Below are 13598 nucleotides of genomic sequence, written 5' to 3'. Positions count from 1 at the left end.
TGATGGCTACCTGGGTTGGAGTGGCAGGTGGAAGTAGGTGGAATTAATCCTTCTGAAATGGTGTAGTGTTGTTGTGGATGGTGAATGGTATATTTATCAGTTATAGGAGGAGCTTTATCTGTCAGTTCTAGACGATGTTTCTATCTATCAGTTGCAGAAAAAAATTTATCTCTATCTTTGTCAGTCACCGTCAGACCCACAGTAGGATGAGATGAAGAGTGATTGCCAGAACTAACCCTTCCCCATGTTGATCAAGTACGAATCGGAAAATTAACTCTGTTGTGAAGGCATTGCATATGGAAGTGAAAGTCATATAATGGCTATGTTTATGTTTGTTATAGTGGCATAGGCTGACGATTATTGTCAGTAGTAAATTTTGTGTCAGTGAAGATACCAGTTTTGTGTTTGATATAAGAAGTCTGTTTATATTTTGATCATATAATGGATTTTTTTTAATTTATTTATTTATTTTTTTTTACATCGCCGTCGTTACAGTATGGATTTTGGACTGTAATGAATGTTCAACATCTAGGTTACTGAATAAACTATTAATTATGCGTAGACAGTCACATATAATGAGTTTCGCCGTATGCTAATTACATCACGGTGTTTCCTGCGGCTAATGACTCTAATTAGTGAACCAACCTGACGTGAGGTCAATTAGAGAGAGAGAGGGGGGGGGATATAATACAGCTACCGACCTATTGATTCTTTCAAGACCGTTTGTTAGAAGCTTGGCTAACCTGACGTGAGGTCAATTAGAGAGAGAGAGAGGGGGGGGGGATATAATACAGCTACCGACCTATTGATTCTTTCAAGACCGTTTGTTAGAAGGTTGGCTGTGTGTGTGTGTGTGTGTGAGAGAGAGAGAGAGAGAGAGGGTAATGGGGGTCGCCGCTCCCTGCCCTTTACGCCTTCCTCTCCACATTAAAACTTTTATGCCATGTTACGGGGCAGTGTATTTTTCGCCACCCAGAGCAAGATATCGTATTTTTTGCCTGCCTTTATCACCAGGTCGCTGATGAGACAACCCCCTCCCTTCTTTTTTTACTTTTCGTTCGTTTTTCCTCCTTAGTTTTTTTTTTTTTTTTTTTTTTTTTCCGTTTCAGTCGTCCTGTTTCGTTCGTGTCCTTATATTTTATTGATTCGTAAGTAATTGTTTTTGTTGTTTTTACTGGAGGGCGTTCGTATTTTCATCTTCGCACTTTTTTTTTTCTACTTCTCTTTACGTCCGTGAATATTTACTCGTATGCATATTGGCTCGTATTGTTTTTTTTTTCTCTATAACTCCGTGGCATTTCATTTGGTTTTCCTCGTTGTGTCATTAGTTTCTTCCATGCATTAACCATAATTTTTCACTTTCACCCGTCATCTTACTTTTTTTTTTTTTCCTTATTCAATTTTCCGTGGTTTTCTTTCCAGTTCCTTCCTTTCCTTTTCTTGGTTTCCTCTTCTTTTCCTTTAACTCTTCGACCTGCATGCCATTCTCACAAGGCAATCTCATTTTCCGCCCCCTTCCCCAAAACACTTCCATTTTTTTTTTCTCACCATATTTCTCTACGTATGTTTCTCCTTTATTCCAAGTTCTTTTACCCATAATATTCCCTTCATCATCAGTATTCTTGTTATCTTTAGATGTTATTTTTAGCTTAGGATACAATTGCAGAGGTTAAATATAGCATTCATTAACATTTTTGGGGACTCCATTATTATCCTGGCCTGTTTTTCCCACTGATGATGGACAGGTGTAGGGTACGGGACAGGAAAGAGAAAGGACGGTAGAGGGAGAGGCATTAACAGCAAACTCAGTGGAATGGGCAAGACACATTCACACCATTTAGGTCCCCGGAATCCTGAATTTTCCTCACGTACTTAACTGTCTGGATATATTGTTTGGGTGTTTTTGTTTTAATAATTTTCCTGTTGCACTGAGAGCGAACTCCAAAAAAGAGTTCATCGTAATGGAGGGGTTAAGCTTGATCCTTCTTTTCTCTCGCCTTTCTTCTTTTTTTTTCTCCTTTTTTCCATCCTTCATTCTTGCCATTCATTTATATAACAGTCATTCCTTTGCTCATTCATCCTTTCCCTGTATTACCTTTCCTCCTTTTCATTCACCTGCCGTTTCTCCAAATATCTATCCCATTTTCTCGCCCCCCTTTCCTTCCATCCAGTTTCCTCCCTCTCGTCTTCTTATCGCTCCCTCCATACCAAACATCCTTTCCTTTCTCTTTCCCACTCCCCATTCCTTCCGGTCATCCATCCCTTCGCTTCTCGTCAGTCCATACCTCTCCCTTCCATCCATTTCTCTCCCCATTTATCAGCCTATCCATCCATTTACCGTCACTTCGTTATCCCTCCTTTCCTGCACCTCTTCCCTCCTTCCATCCACCCATCCTTTCATTGCTCCCTCCCTCTCCTTCTCCTCATTTCTCTTCTATCCATCCTTCCTTTCACCATCCCTCCTTCCATACCCTCCATCCTCTCCCCCTCCAGCCATTCTCTCCTTCCCTCTCCATCCCTCCCTCCAATCCATCCTCTCTTTCCCTATCCCTCCCCACCCAATCCACCCTCTCCTTCCCCCTCTCTCAGTCAACTCGTTCCCTATCCCCCCTCCTTCCTCAATCCAATATCTTCCCTCTCCCATCCTCCCTCAATCGTCTCCATCGCCCTCCCTCCCTCCCGCAATCCATCCTCTCCGTCCATTCATCCCTCGTCCTCTCCATCACTGTGGTAACCGGGCCCCTGGAAATGAGAAGACGGATGTGCTCACAAAATGGGTTTCCGCACCGGGATAACTTCTCTCGGCAAGCCCCTTTCCTCTTCGGCTTTTCCTTACGTTGTTCACCTCCCGTTTTTACCTTGGACAATCGCCTATCGAAAAAGAAGGGGAAATTGTCGCTGAAGAAGAATTGGTGTCTGTGTCGTGTTAGTGTATACACTTTGGGCATATTGAGAGGGGTTAGTGATACCGTTATTATTATTAGTATTATTATCGCCCGCGTTTAGCAAGGCGGAGCGATAATGTTTTTGCCCTCGTCTGTGTGTGTGTGTGTGTGTGTGTGTGTGTGTGTGTGTGTGTGTGTGTGTTTAACATGAAACTCTCAGGGCATCAAGATATGGCCAAAATCTTGGACGAGTTCGACAATGTGCAGTCGGGGCCAAGGTCAAGGTCATTATTATTATTGTTATTATTATTTATCATTATTATTATTATCATAGTCGTTATTATTATCGCCTTTTTCTCCTCCTCCTCCTCTTCACCTTGTAGTTCTATTCCTCCTGCTTTTGGTACTTGTTCATCGAGCGGATAAAAGAGTTTACCTAAATCAAGAACACCATTAAATCGACGATCCCAAGTTAAAAAAAAAAAAAGTGTGTAGACTGTGTTCTGTAACACATAACAGTGTTTGGAAAATTGATGAAGTTTTACACACACACACACACACACACACACACACACACACACACACACACACACACACACACACACGGAATATTGCCCAAGAGATCGGAAAAACTAAATATAAAAAGAATTTAATTATATCAGTAATTCACACATTCCATTTTAGATACTTTTCATTCTGTTAACATTGTTCATTTCTGTTATACATTTTTCATTGCCTTCGTGCCTGAATAAAAAAAAGAGAGAGAGAGAAAAAAAGCGGTGTTGATATCATGCATAGGCAGAAAAATAAATTCGTAAGCAAAAAAATGTGTTGGAAATGTTGGTGCCTAATTTTAAGGTATATTAGGTTTTTTGTGAGGTGAAAATTGAAATATAAATTGCAAAAACGGACACAAACCTTTAGGAAGCGTTGCAAAAATGACACGAAATCAGTATTTTTTTTTTAATTGGTGTACAGTATTATTATTATTATTTTTTTTTTTATTATTATTATTATTATTATTTTTATTTTGTTGCAAAGAATGGAAAGAAATATGAATAAAAGTCTCTGATAAAAGTGGCACACCTATCACTGCCCATCAAACTGGCCGCCACAGCCCCCCCCCCTCTCTCTCTCTCTCTCTCTCTCTCTCCCCCCCCTCTCTCACCCGTCACCCCTTCCGTCACACCGCCTGTCACCTGTCACGCCATCTCACACTCCGGTGTCAATGAGGCGTAATAAACACCTTTCGTGAATGCTCTGTCATCTTTCTCAGTTCTCTCTCTTTCTCTCTCTCTCTCTCTCTCTCTCTCTCTCTCTCTCTCTCTCTCTCTACACCTTGAAATAATTGTATCTTGGATTTAACTTTTTTCTTTCTTCAGAGCTTTAGTCTTTTAAACGGACAACTTCTTTATACTGCTAGAAAGCCTTTGTTTCTTTTTTACACACACACACACACACACACACACACACACACACACACACACACACACACACACACACACACACACACACACACACACACACACACACACACACACACACACACACACACACACACACACACACACACACACACACACACACACACACACACACACACACACACACACACACACACACTTTTCCAAACTCTTGTGTACCCCACTTCCATGTATACATTTCTCTCTCCAACTTTTCCTGCCTAACTTCCTCCCCCCCTCTCTCTCTCTCTCTCTCTCTCTCTCTCTCTCTCTCTCTCTCTCTCTCTCTCTCTCTCTCTCTCTCTCTCTCTCTCTCACACACACACACACACACACACACACATTTTCCAAATGCTTGTGTACCCTTCCATGCACACATTTCTCTCTCCCATTTTTCCTCCCTGACTCTCTCTCTCTCTCTCTCTCTCTCTCTCTCTCTCTCTCTCTCACCCCTCAGCTTTAGGCAGGCAGGGCCCAAACAACTAGGCTGGCAGCGAAATTGTTCCCTTAAAGTGGGTCATTAAAGAGATTACCCCACTTTTTTTTGGTTATGCCCTAATCGGATTAAAAGGCTATTGATTTCTTCCACCTGAATCGCTGGATGCTGAGAGGAGTGCTTGATGAGTGCTTGAATTACGAAAGGTGGTGTTTGGGTGGGACAGGTGGGGTTAGTTAGTGAGGGGATTTATTTGAGGTGAAATGTGTTAGGTGTCGTTTGAGAGGGTAAGGTTGGGATGGGTTAGATGGGGTTGGGTTAGGTTTGTTTAGGTGGAATGTGTTGTAGTTTGAGAGGGAAAGGTTTGGTTGGGTTAGGTTTGGTTAGGTGGAATGTGTTAGGTATAGTTTGAGAGGGTAAGGTTTGGTTGAGTTACATGATGTTGACTGTGGTCTGGTTAGTTTTGGTTAGGTTGGTTATGGGTTGTTTAGTTTCAGTGAATGTGATTCTTCTTGGTTTGGCCATGCTAATTTAAACTTGCTTTGATTATGTCAGGTTGAGGTTGTTTAGATCGGGTTTGATGAATTTGTACGGTGGTGTTTAGTGAATAGGTATCCTGAGAAACACTTAGACTTGACTGTGTGTGTTAAAAGGCACAAAGGATTATACTGCGACGTCTGAGGAGCATAACACCTCTTAGAAAAAAAATTTGCCCTGGGTATGTGTGTGTTGTGTTGAGGAAGAAATGCGGTTACTACATAAAAGTAAATATTGTGTATCGCGCAAAGGAAAACTCTGCGTGTGTGTGTGTGTGTGTGTGTGTGTGTGTGTGTGTACAGGAAAACTTTGCATTTTACTGAGAGAAAATAGTTCGTGGCACTGATAGGAAAACTTTTGCTTGTGCAGTATAGAAGTATAGGGCGTGCTTTAAGGAGAATCTCTTTTAGTCTACTGGTTATTGGTAAACTTGCTCAGAAAATATGCATGCGCGAAAACCAATTACTTGAAATACAGGGTTTAGATAATTATCAATAAAGAAACTTTCGGATACATTATTTTAAAAGGTCAAAATCATTAATTTGGGTACGATGGTCTTGATTAGTTAAGGCTGTCGCCAGCATTATCGTCGAATAACAGTATTATTATCTTAGTATCCCAGGCATTTTGGGAAGTTAGCTTGTACACTCCCAGAATACTCGTTTTAGAATTATCAGTGCAATACAGTGAGGGATGTGAGTATCTTGCGGAAGAGTCAAACCGTATGTGAAAGGCATTAGTTTAGGGAAGACTTTGGTTGTGTTTCAGTAGATTTAAGTATAAGAAATACAAAACCAAAGAAGATGTTTGATTCACTGATTGTACAAGTTTTTATTGATGATAAACCATTTACAGTGTATAAACTCCAATGGGTGTTTCTCGCATTCCCGAACACAACTTGTCACAGTGAAATACGGGTACAATTAAGCCTTTGTCAGTTTTCCCAAACATAGTGATCCAGCCTGGAGTGGACCGAAATTCACATGATTCTGTCTTCCTAATCTAAAGGTTTCGGGATGGTGGACAATGTGTAGGCTGTAGTCGTGCACAAAATAGCACTTACGTAACATGCGCCGGTTTCAGTCTGCCCACATCCAACCGTTTTCAGTGTGTGGTACGTGACAGTGTTTTATAAACCCCAGATGAGATTGATCCAGGGGTTGCAATTTTTTTTTTTTTTTTTCAAGGGGGTGGGTAATGTCACTAAGTTGCAGGCCTAACACTTTTGTTGAAATTTTTTTAAGGGAATATATATATATATATATATATATATATATATATATATATATATATATATAAATATATATGGCTGCTTCAGTCTGCTAATCATAGAACTTTCGTTTTTTTTCCTGAGTTCATACTAGTTTAGGTGAGTGGCAGAGTTACCTAGGGCCAGGTTTCGCCCTTTGCCATAACTTCCGGGTGTCGGGGGCGCCTCGCGCTGCCTTTGTGAGCCACCCGAGCGTAGGAACACTTGCTTGCCCGCCAGAATTAAGTCTTAGCATTAAATTCTTTTTAGCACTCGGCGGTTTACTTCACTTTAGGGAGGCTTTCGCACTGAGGGTAATAATTAAGGCTAAATCGAAATCTCACCAGGTCGAAATGCCTGTCTTAAGATGAAAAATTCTTGTGTAAGGAGGAAGAAAACTATACGCCAGGGAATTGAGGGGGGGGGGGGGTAAGCTGCAACTCACGGGTGTCGGGGTGGCCTGACGGTGCCTTTGCGAGCCAGTGGAGCGGAGGAAGGCTTGCTTCCTGCCGGGAATTATATATATTAAACTTGTACCCGTACTCTGCATGCCCACGCACCTCCCTCCAGCCCTCGCTGCTTCATGGATTCCTCGATTGATTGTTGAGAGTGTGAGAGAGATCTGGTATAGGCAGATATACGTGTTTATGTGTGATATGGGTCGCATGTAAACTGATTCCATGTAAGTGTGTACCTGAAATTTCAGTGAAGGTGTGTAGTAGTCATTGAGAAGCCAGTAATGGGCCCCTTATCTGTCAGCTGCGTTAAGTGGTGTTTATCCTCCTCATCATCATCAATCATCATCATCATCATTGTTTTCTCTCTCACCTGCAATGAAACCGTCATCTCCAAGTCATTAGTAACAGTCTAGCAGCACCGTTGTATTTGGACGGGCAGGGGTACAAATTAACTGCACAATTCCCGTCACACCGCCACACTCTCCATCTCGCCTTCATGCTCTCCGCGCGTCACCAGCTAGTCATTACTGAGACCCATTCGACTGGAAACTCTGCTGGAGCGTAGTGTGTCCCGCCAGTAAGTCACTGAGCTGGCGGAAGGGAGAGTTGGGAGGAGTTGGTGTTTATTATTTAAGTCTACCCCAGCAACTGAAAATGGGAGTTATTTGTGGATATTCTTTAGTGCATCATGGAACTGGAAATGAAAATTGGTTGATAATGTTGATTTAGGTCTACCTTGGCGACTGAAAACGACAATTGTTTATTTTAATCTACCCTGTCAGCTGAAAAGGAAAGTGGTTCTGTCTTGCATTTTTTTTTTTTTTAATAGCATTCCATGTCTTACCAGTTTCTTTTAGCGGAATTACATCATCGCACTGAGACGGGTAATGAACAGTGTTGTGTATGTGTGTTTATAAGTCTGTCTTTTCTTTACATATGTCTGTACCTAAATAACAGTTTAATCTCCAACTCTCTTTATATTTCTGTTCAGAAAGCCGTCTAATTCTGTCTGTTCTTCTACACTGGCGTCTCCCCCATACATCCGTCTCTACCTCACCAGTTTTCACTATTCATAATTTATCTTTTTGTGATTATGTCCATCCATACCATCAAATGTTCATCTGTCAGCATTACCGAACGTGATAGGGCCAGGTAGGACAGGTGAGGATGGCAGAGCAGGTAGGGCAGATTACCAGATCAGTTAGGCCAGGTCAGGAGGGCAAGTTAGGACGCGTCAGGTTACGTTAGGAAAGAAAGACAGGTCGTAGCAGGTCAGGAAGACAGGTATTACTATCATCACCATCATTATCATCTGCAGGTCATATGGGATGGTCGGGACAAGCCAGACGGATAGGTCAAAGCAAATCAGGAAGTCCAGTCAGGTCGTGATAGGTCAGATCAGGTCAGGTCGAGGAAGTCATGAAGGCAGGTCAAATTATGTCAGGTAGTGCATATAAGAAATATTGGTTGGTCAGATCAGGAAAGAGATCCATGAAATCAGGCCAAAATAGGTCAGAATAGGCCAGGAAAGTAGGTCAAAGGAGGTCAGGAGGGCAGGTTAGGGGTGTCATTACGGGATCAAAGCGACCACCTGTTCTGGCCCGGAAAAAATAATGATGGACCGTAAGGCTCATTTTTAACACTAACACCACTTGGGCTAGACGGACGAGGGCTGGCTGGTGTCGTGGAATAGGCTGGTGTGGGGTGGTGTAAAGAGAGTAATGATGTAGGCTAGTGTACGAGTAGGTTGGTGTAGACTGGTGTGAATTGGTGTAGTTTAATTTAAGGTATTGTTGATTAGGTTGCTAAAGACGGGTGTTAATTAGTATGTAATGGAGTGGATTAGTATAAAATGGTATAGATTACTGAACGCGAATGTAGTTCAATATAAAATGATGTAGGTTGATATAAAATGGTATAGGTGAGGGTATGGTACGCTGATATAAAATTATGTAGGCTGGTATAGGTGTGGATTTGTATTGAATATTGGAGACTGGTATAGAATGGTGGAGATAACATTGGCATAGGTGGGCATGGGTCGGTATATGGATGCTATTTTGGGTGGCTGTAGGTAGTGTGGCATGGCTTGGTATTTAGTGGTGTAGATTGATGGATTAAGGAAGGATTGGTGTGTATATTATTTATGTTATGGTTCCGTGTTCATCTAGACGCGAACCAGGTGAACTACAGGCTGAGTCTCTCCTAAAGTCCACCATCCCTATTTTTTCGAAGATACGGAGAGAACTGAGGGACATTTGTATAACCGGGCATCAGAGCCACCCAGTTATATCGGTGCCTCCAAGTGAAGGCGTCCCTTTCCAGCATCCATGTAGAGTAGTGGGTAATTGAGTTAAGGTGATGATGATGATGATGAAGATTGTCTCGAGCAGGTCAAAGAGAGAGAGAGAGAGAGAGAGAGGATACATACGGCGTCTGGTGTAGGGGACTGGTTTGATGGTGTAGACCGAGGTAATTTTTCAGTGTATCTCGTCTCTCGGTTTTCAAACATCCCACATTCCTTTCATCATCCCTTCCTCTCGCATGATTTAACCTCGCCTCTCATCTTGAAGCTATTCCTTTCTCTCCATTCCTCTATTCTTGCCTCTGCTATCCCCTCTTGTATTTTCTTATTTCCTCCCTTCACCACCCATCCCTGTCCCCTTTCACTTCACCTATACTCCCTCTTCTTCGACCCTTTCCTTCCTTCCTTCCCATCCCTCTCTTCCTTCCATCCCTCCATCCTTCCTTCTTTTTCCTTTCTGCCTGCCTCTCTTCCCGCTTCCGTTTCCCTGGCTCATGTATCCCTCTCTCTTCCTCCCTCCCTCTCATTCCCCACTCTTCCGTCCCTCCTCCCATCCATCCCTCCTCCGCCCTCCCTCCCTTCCATCCTTCCTTCCTTCTCTTTCAGCCCTTCCGTCAGGGCTTCAGGGACCGGATTGTTTACTTTTTTTTTTTTTTTTTTTTCCCAAACTTGGATATATGAAAAGTATATATGTACCAGTGTAATCCCTTGCTCTTCGTCCTTAGCCTCCTCACTGATCCTCATCCGCATTCTCTCTTCCTCTTTTCCCCCTCCCCTCCCCCTCCCTTCCTCTTCTTCCCTCTTTCTTCCTCCCTCCCTTCGTCTTCTTCCCTCTTTCTTCCTCCCTCCCTTCGTCTTCTTCCCTCTTCCTCCCTCTCCCTTCATTCCTTCCTCTCTCCCTTCATATCTCCGTCTCTTCTTCCTCCCTTCCATTGTCTCGCCCTCTTCCTTCATCCCTCCCAGAATCTCCTCTTCCTCTTACCTCCAACCCTGTTTCCTCTTCCCGGAAACATTTAATTGTGTATATAACCTAATGGGTTCCTTAATTGCCTCTTACCTGTCACACACACACACACACACACACACACACACACACACAATTCCAGGGAGGCATTCAGAGGCTTGTGTTTTAGTGGCATAGTCGATTCAACTGACATCCTCCTCCATCCCGTTACTTCCTCACTCTCTTCCTCCTTTTCACTTTTCTCTTACTCTCATAAACATCAGCTCCTTCAGTACGATGACATCTGATCATTTTTTTTTTTTTTTTTTGTGGGGGGGGGAGAGGAGGCCTTTTCGAGTGACGGTACTCCTTTAATAAAAAAAATTAGTGTTTCACCCATTCTGTGTCCGTTTCTTTCTTGATCCGTCTGTGCATACCCACCTTTATCTCGATTACACACACATGAACTAAATTAACTGAGCCAGAACACACACACACACACACACACACACACACACACACACACACACACACACACACACACACACACACACACACATACGTACGTCACCTGAGAGCCAATTTAGCGTGTTATTTGAGGAGGACGCCCAGGAGTTTGCTGCCTTCCGTTTTTTTTTTTTTTTTTTTTTTTTTTTTTTTTACGGGGCCTAAGTTTCTGTGAGGTGAGGTTTGTGAGGAGAGAGAGAGAGAGAGAGAGAGAGTGCGTGTGTGTGTGTGTGTGTGTGTGTGTGTGTGTGTGTGTGTGTGTGAGAGAGAGAGAGAGAGAGAGAGAGAGAGAGAGAGAGAGAGAGAGAGAGAGAGTGCGTGTGTGTGTGTGTGTGAGAGAGAGAGAGAGAGAGAGCTGATGTACTGTATGTGTGAGGGGGTGTTGTTATTAAGTACGTGACTGGGAGAAAATTTCGCTGTAATTGTTGGTAAAAAAAAGTTATAGTTATGAGAAAGATAGAGGGAGGAATTTGTGTCTGAACAGTAAGATATTATTGTGAGGATATACGTGCGCCTAATTTCGTTCTTGTGTTCAGTATAATGGTCTGGCGTCGAAGTTTGTATTTATAATATTAAGTATATATCACCAGCTGTATTACATTATGCTTTGATTTCTTTTTAACCCTGTCATTTAACATCTCACAGTCAGTACGTCATGCCTTGCTTTTAGATGAAGAAGAGAGCCTGGTGGTTCCAAGCGTATGCTGTAAACGACATATCGACTTCTCAGTTTTTCAACCCTTTGAGCGTGAGCCCTTTTAAGCCGTAAAATCTGTCTGGAGGTGGCATGAAGACAAGAAAAATTACGTGATCGTCATGAAAGGGGTAAAATTTATCTAACTGAACTTTCTGAGTAACCACGTTACACCAGGCTATAGCCAAACTCACATATGTAACGTAATTTAACCTTCCTAGAGCCAAGCTTGGTATAACTTAACCTTCTTGACCCTAACATCAAATTCGGAAAAAAAAAAAAAAAATACCCTAACCAAACCACCCCCAGCGCTAAGATAACTCTTGCTAGTCCAGTATAACCGACCGTACTCTACTGCGCTCGACTTATCTTAACCGAAGTCGAAACAAACCAGTCCACACCAACGCAGACAAACTGAATCCGACGCAATTCAAACCCAACGCAGCCCTTCCCAAGCCAACCTTGCAAGGCACAACCCATCGCATCCTAAACCAACCTTCCAGTGGCCATAGTCTCCCTAAAACACACCGGATCAAATAACTCCCACCTTAATTTCACTCAACTCAAACAAAACTAAACCAAATCAAATCAAACAAAACAAAACAAAACCAGTCCAGTCAGCCCAGCCCAGCACATTCGAACATAACCCAGTCTCAGCCCAGCCCAACCTAATCCTGCCACCCAGTCCAATCCAACCAGGCGTACCGTAAACCAGCCTGCCAACAGCCCTATCCCACACAGCCTCCCCCAAAACACCCTGGATCAAGTAATTCCCACCTTAATCTCGGGTATCGCCTGGCCCGACTTGATTGCTACCCAGGTGTGGTCTCGTGCCAAATTAATTCTGGCGGACAGGTATTGCATGGAGGAGGCACGGGGCGAACTTGTACCTGTCTTAAGAACGATTAATTAGCCTACGTGTAGTGGGGTGGGGAGTTTGGGAGTTGAGGGAATTGAGTTTTGTAGGGGTAGGGGCTTGGGGATTAGGGATTAAGGAGTATGTGGGAGGGGGGTTTGGATTTTGGGTCAGGTGGTTAAGGAACTGAATTGTGGGATTGTGGATGAGTCATAGGTGTGGGAGTTTATGGGTTGAAGGGTGTGGGTATGTGCTTGTAGGTAAGAGTTGGATATGGGAGAGAGAGAGAAAGAGAGATCCATGGAGGATCGATACCGACAGAAATAGATACATTAGATGGAAAAAGTGTGTACGCTCGCTGATATATATATATATATATATATATATATATATATATATATATATATATATATATATATATATATGAGAGAGAGAGAGAGGCGATTTATGGGTATGTGCAGACACGAGAGATTTATTTGAGTTTATGTGTCCAAATATGTCAAACTCTGAATGTGTTTGTGTTTGTTTGTGACCGTGTAGCCTGTATACCATTTTTTGCCCCATCTGTGCGTGTAGTCGACTAATTGTGTTTACGGATTGAGAGGAAGTCCGGTAGTTGGCTATCTGTGCAGAGGGTCAAGGTTGAAATTGGTAAAGGGATGAGGGAGCGGATGTGAATATGTATGTGTCTGTGTGGGTGGGTGAAGGGCATGAGAGGAAAGGTAGGACCATGAATAGAGAGTGTAGAGGTATAGATCGGGGTGTTGGGTGCAGGAAAGGAAGGTGGGGTGTGCGTGGAGGGTGTAGGGTATTAGAGAGGCAGGTGGGATGTGGGTGTTAGTTGTTGGAAGTGGAGCTGGAATGCGAGTGTAGATAGAGGATATAGGGTGTTGGTAGAGAGGCATAGGGATGGGGATGAGGGTGTAACATGTTGAAAGAGGAGGAAGGGTGTGGGTGGGGGGGTGTAGAGGTGTGGGACATTGGGAAGGGAGGCAGGAGTGTGGGTGGAGGGCATAGGAGTGTGGGTGGAGAGTGTAAGGGTGGAGGTGACTGTGGGTGGAGGATATAGGAGTTTCGGTGGGAGTGTAGGGGTTTGGGTGGAGGTGTAGCATTTTGGGAGGGGAAGGGGAGCGTGGGAACAGGAAGGGGAAACTAGGGGAAAAAAATGAATGAATGGTGAGGGACAGAGAGGGGGACTGTGGAAAGAAAGGTAGGGATGAAGAGTATGAGGGGACAATCAGTAGGAGACAGAAAGGGGAGGCAGGGCA

Source organism: Coenobita brevimanus, chromosome 110, assembly GCF_032717465.1.
Source record: "Coenobita brevimanus isolate Jiangsu-jjx chromosome 110, ASM3271746v2, whole genome shotgun sequence".
Taxonomy (NCBI): domain Eukaryota; kingdom Metazoa; phylum Arthropoda; class Malacostraca; order Decapoda; family Coenobitidae; genus Coenobita; species Coenobita brevimanus.
This window is presented reverse-complemented; position numbering follows the sequence as displayed.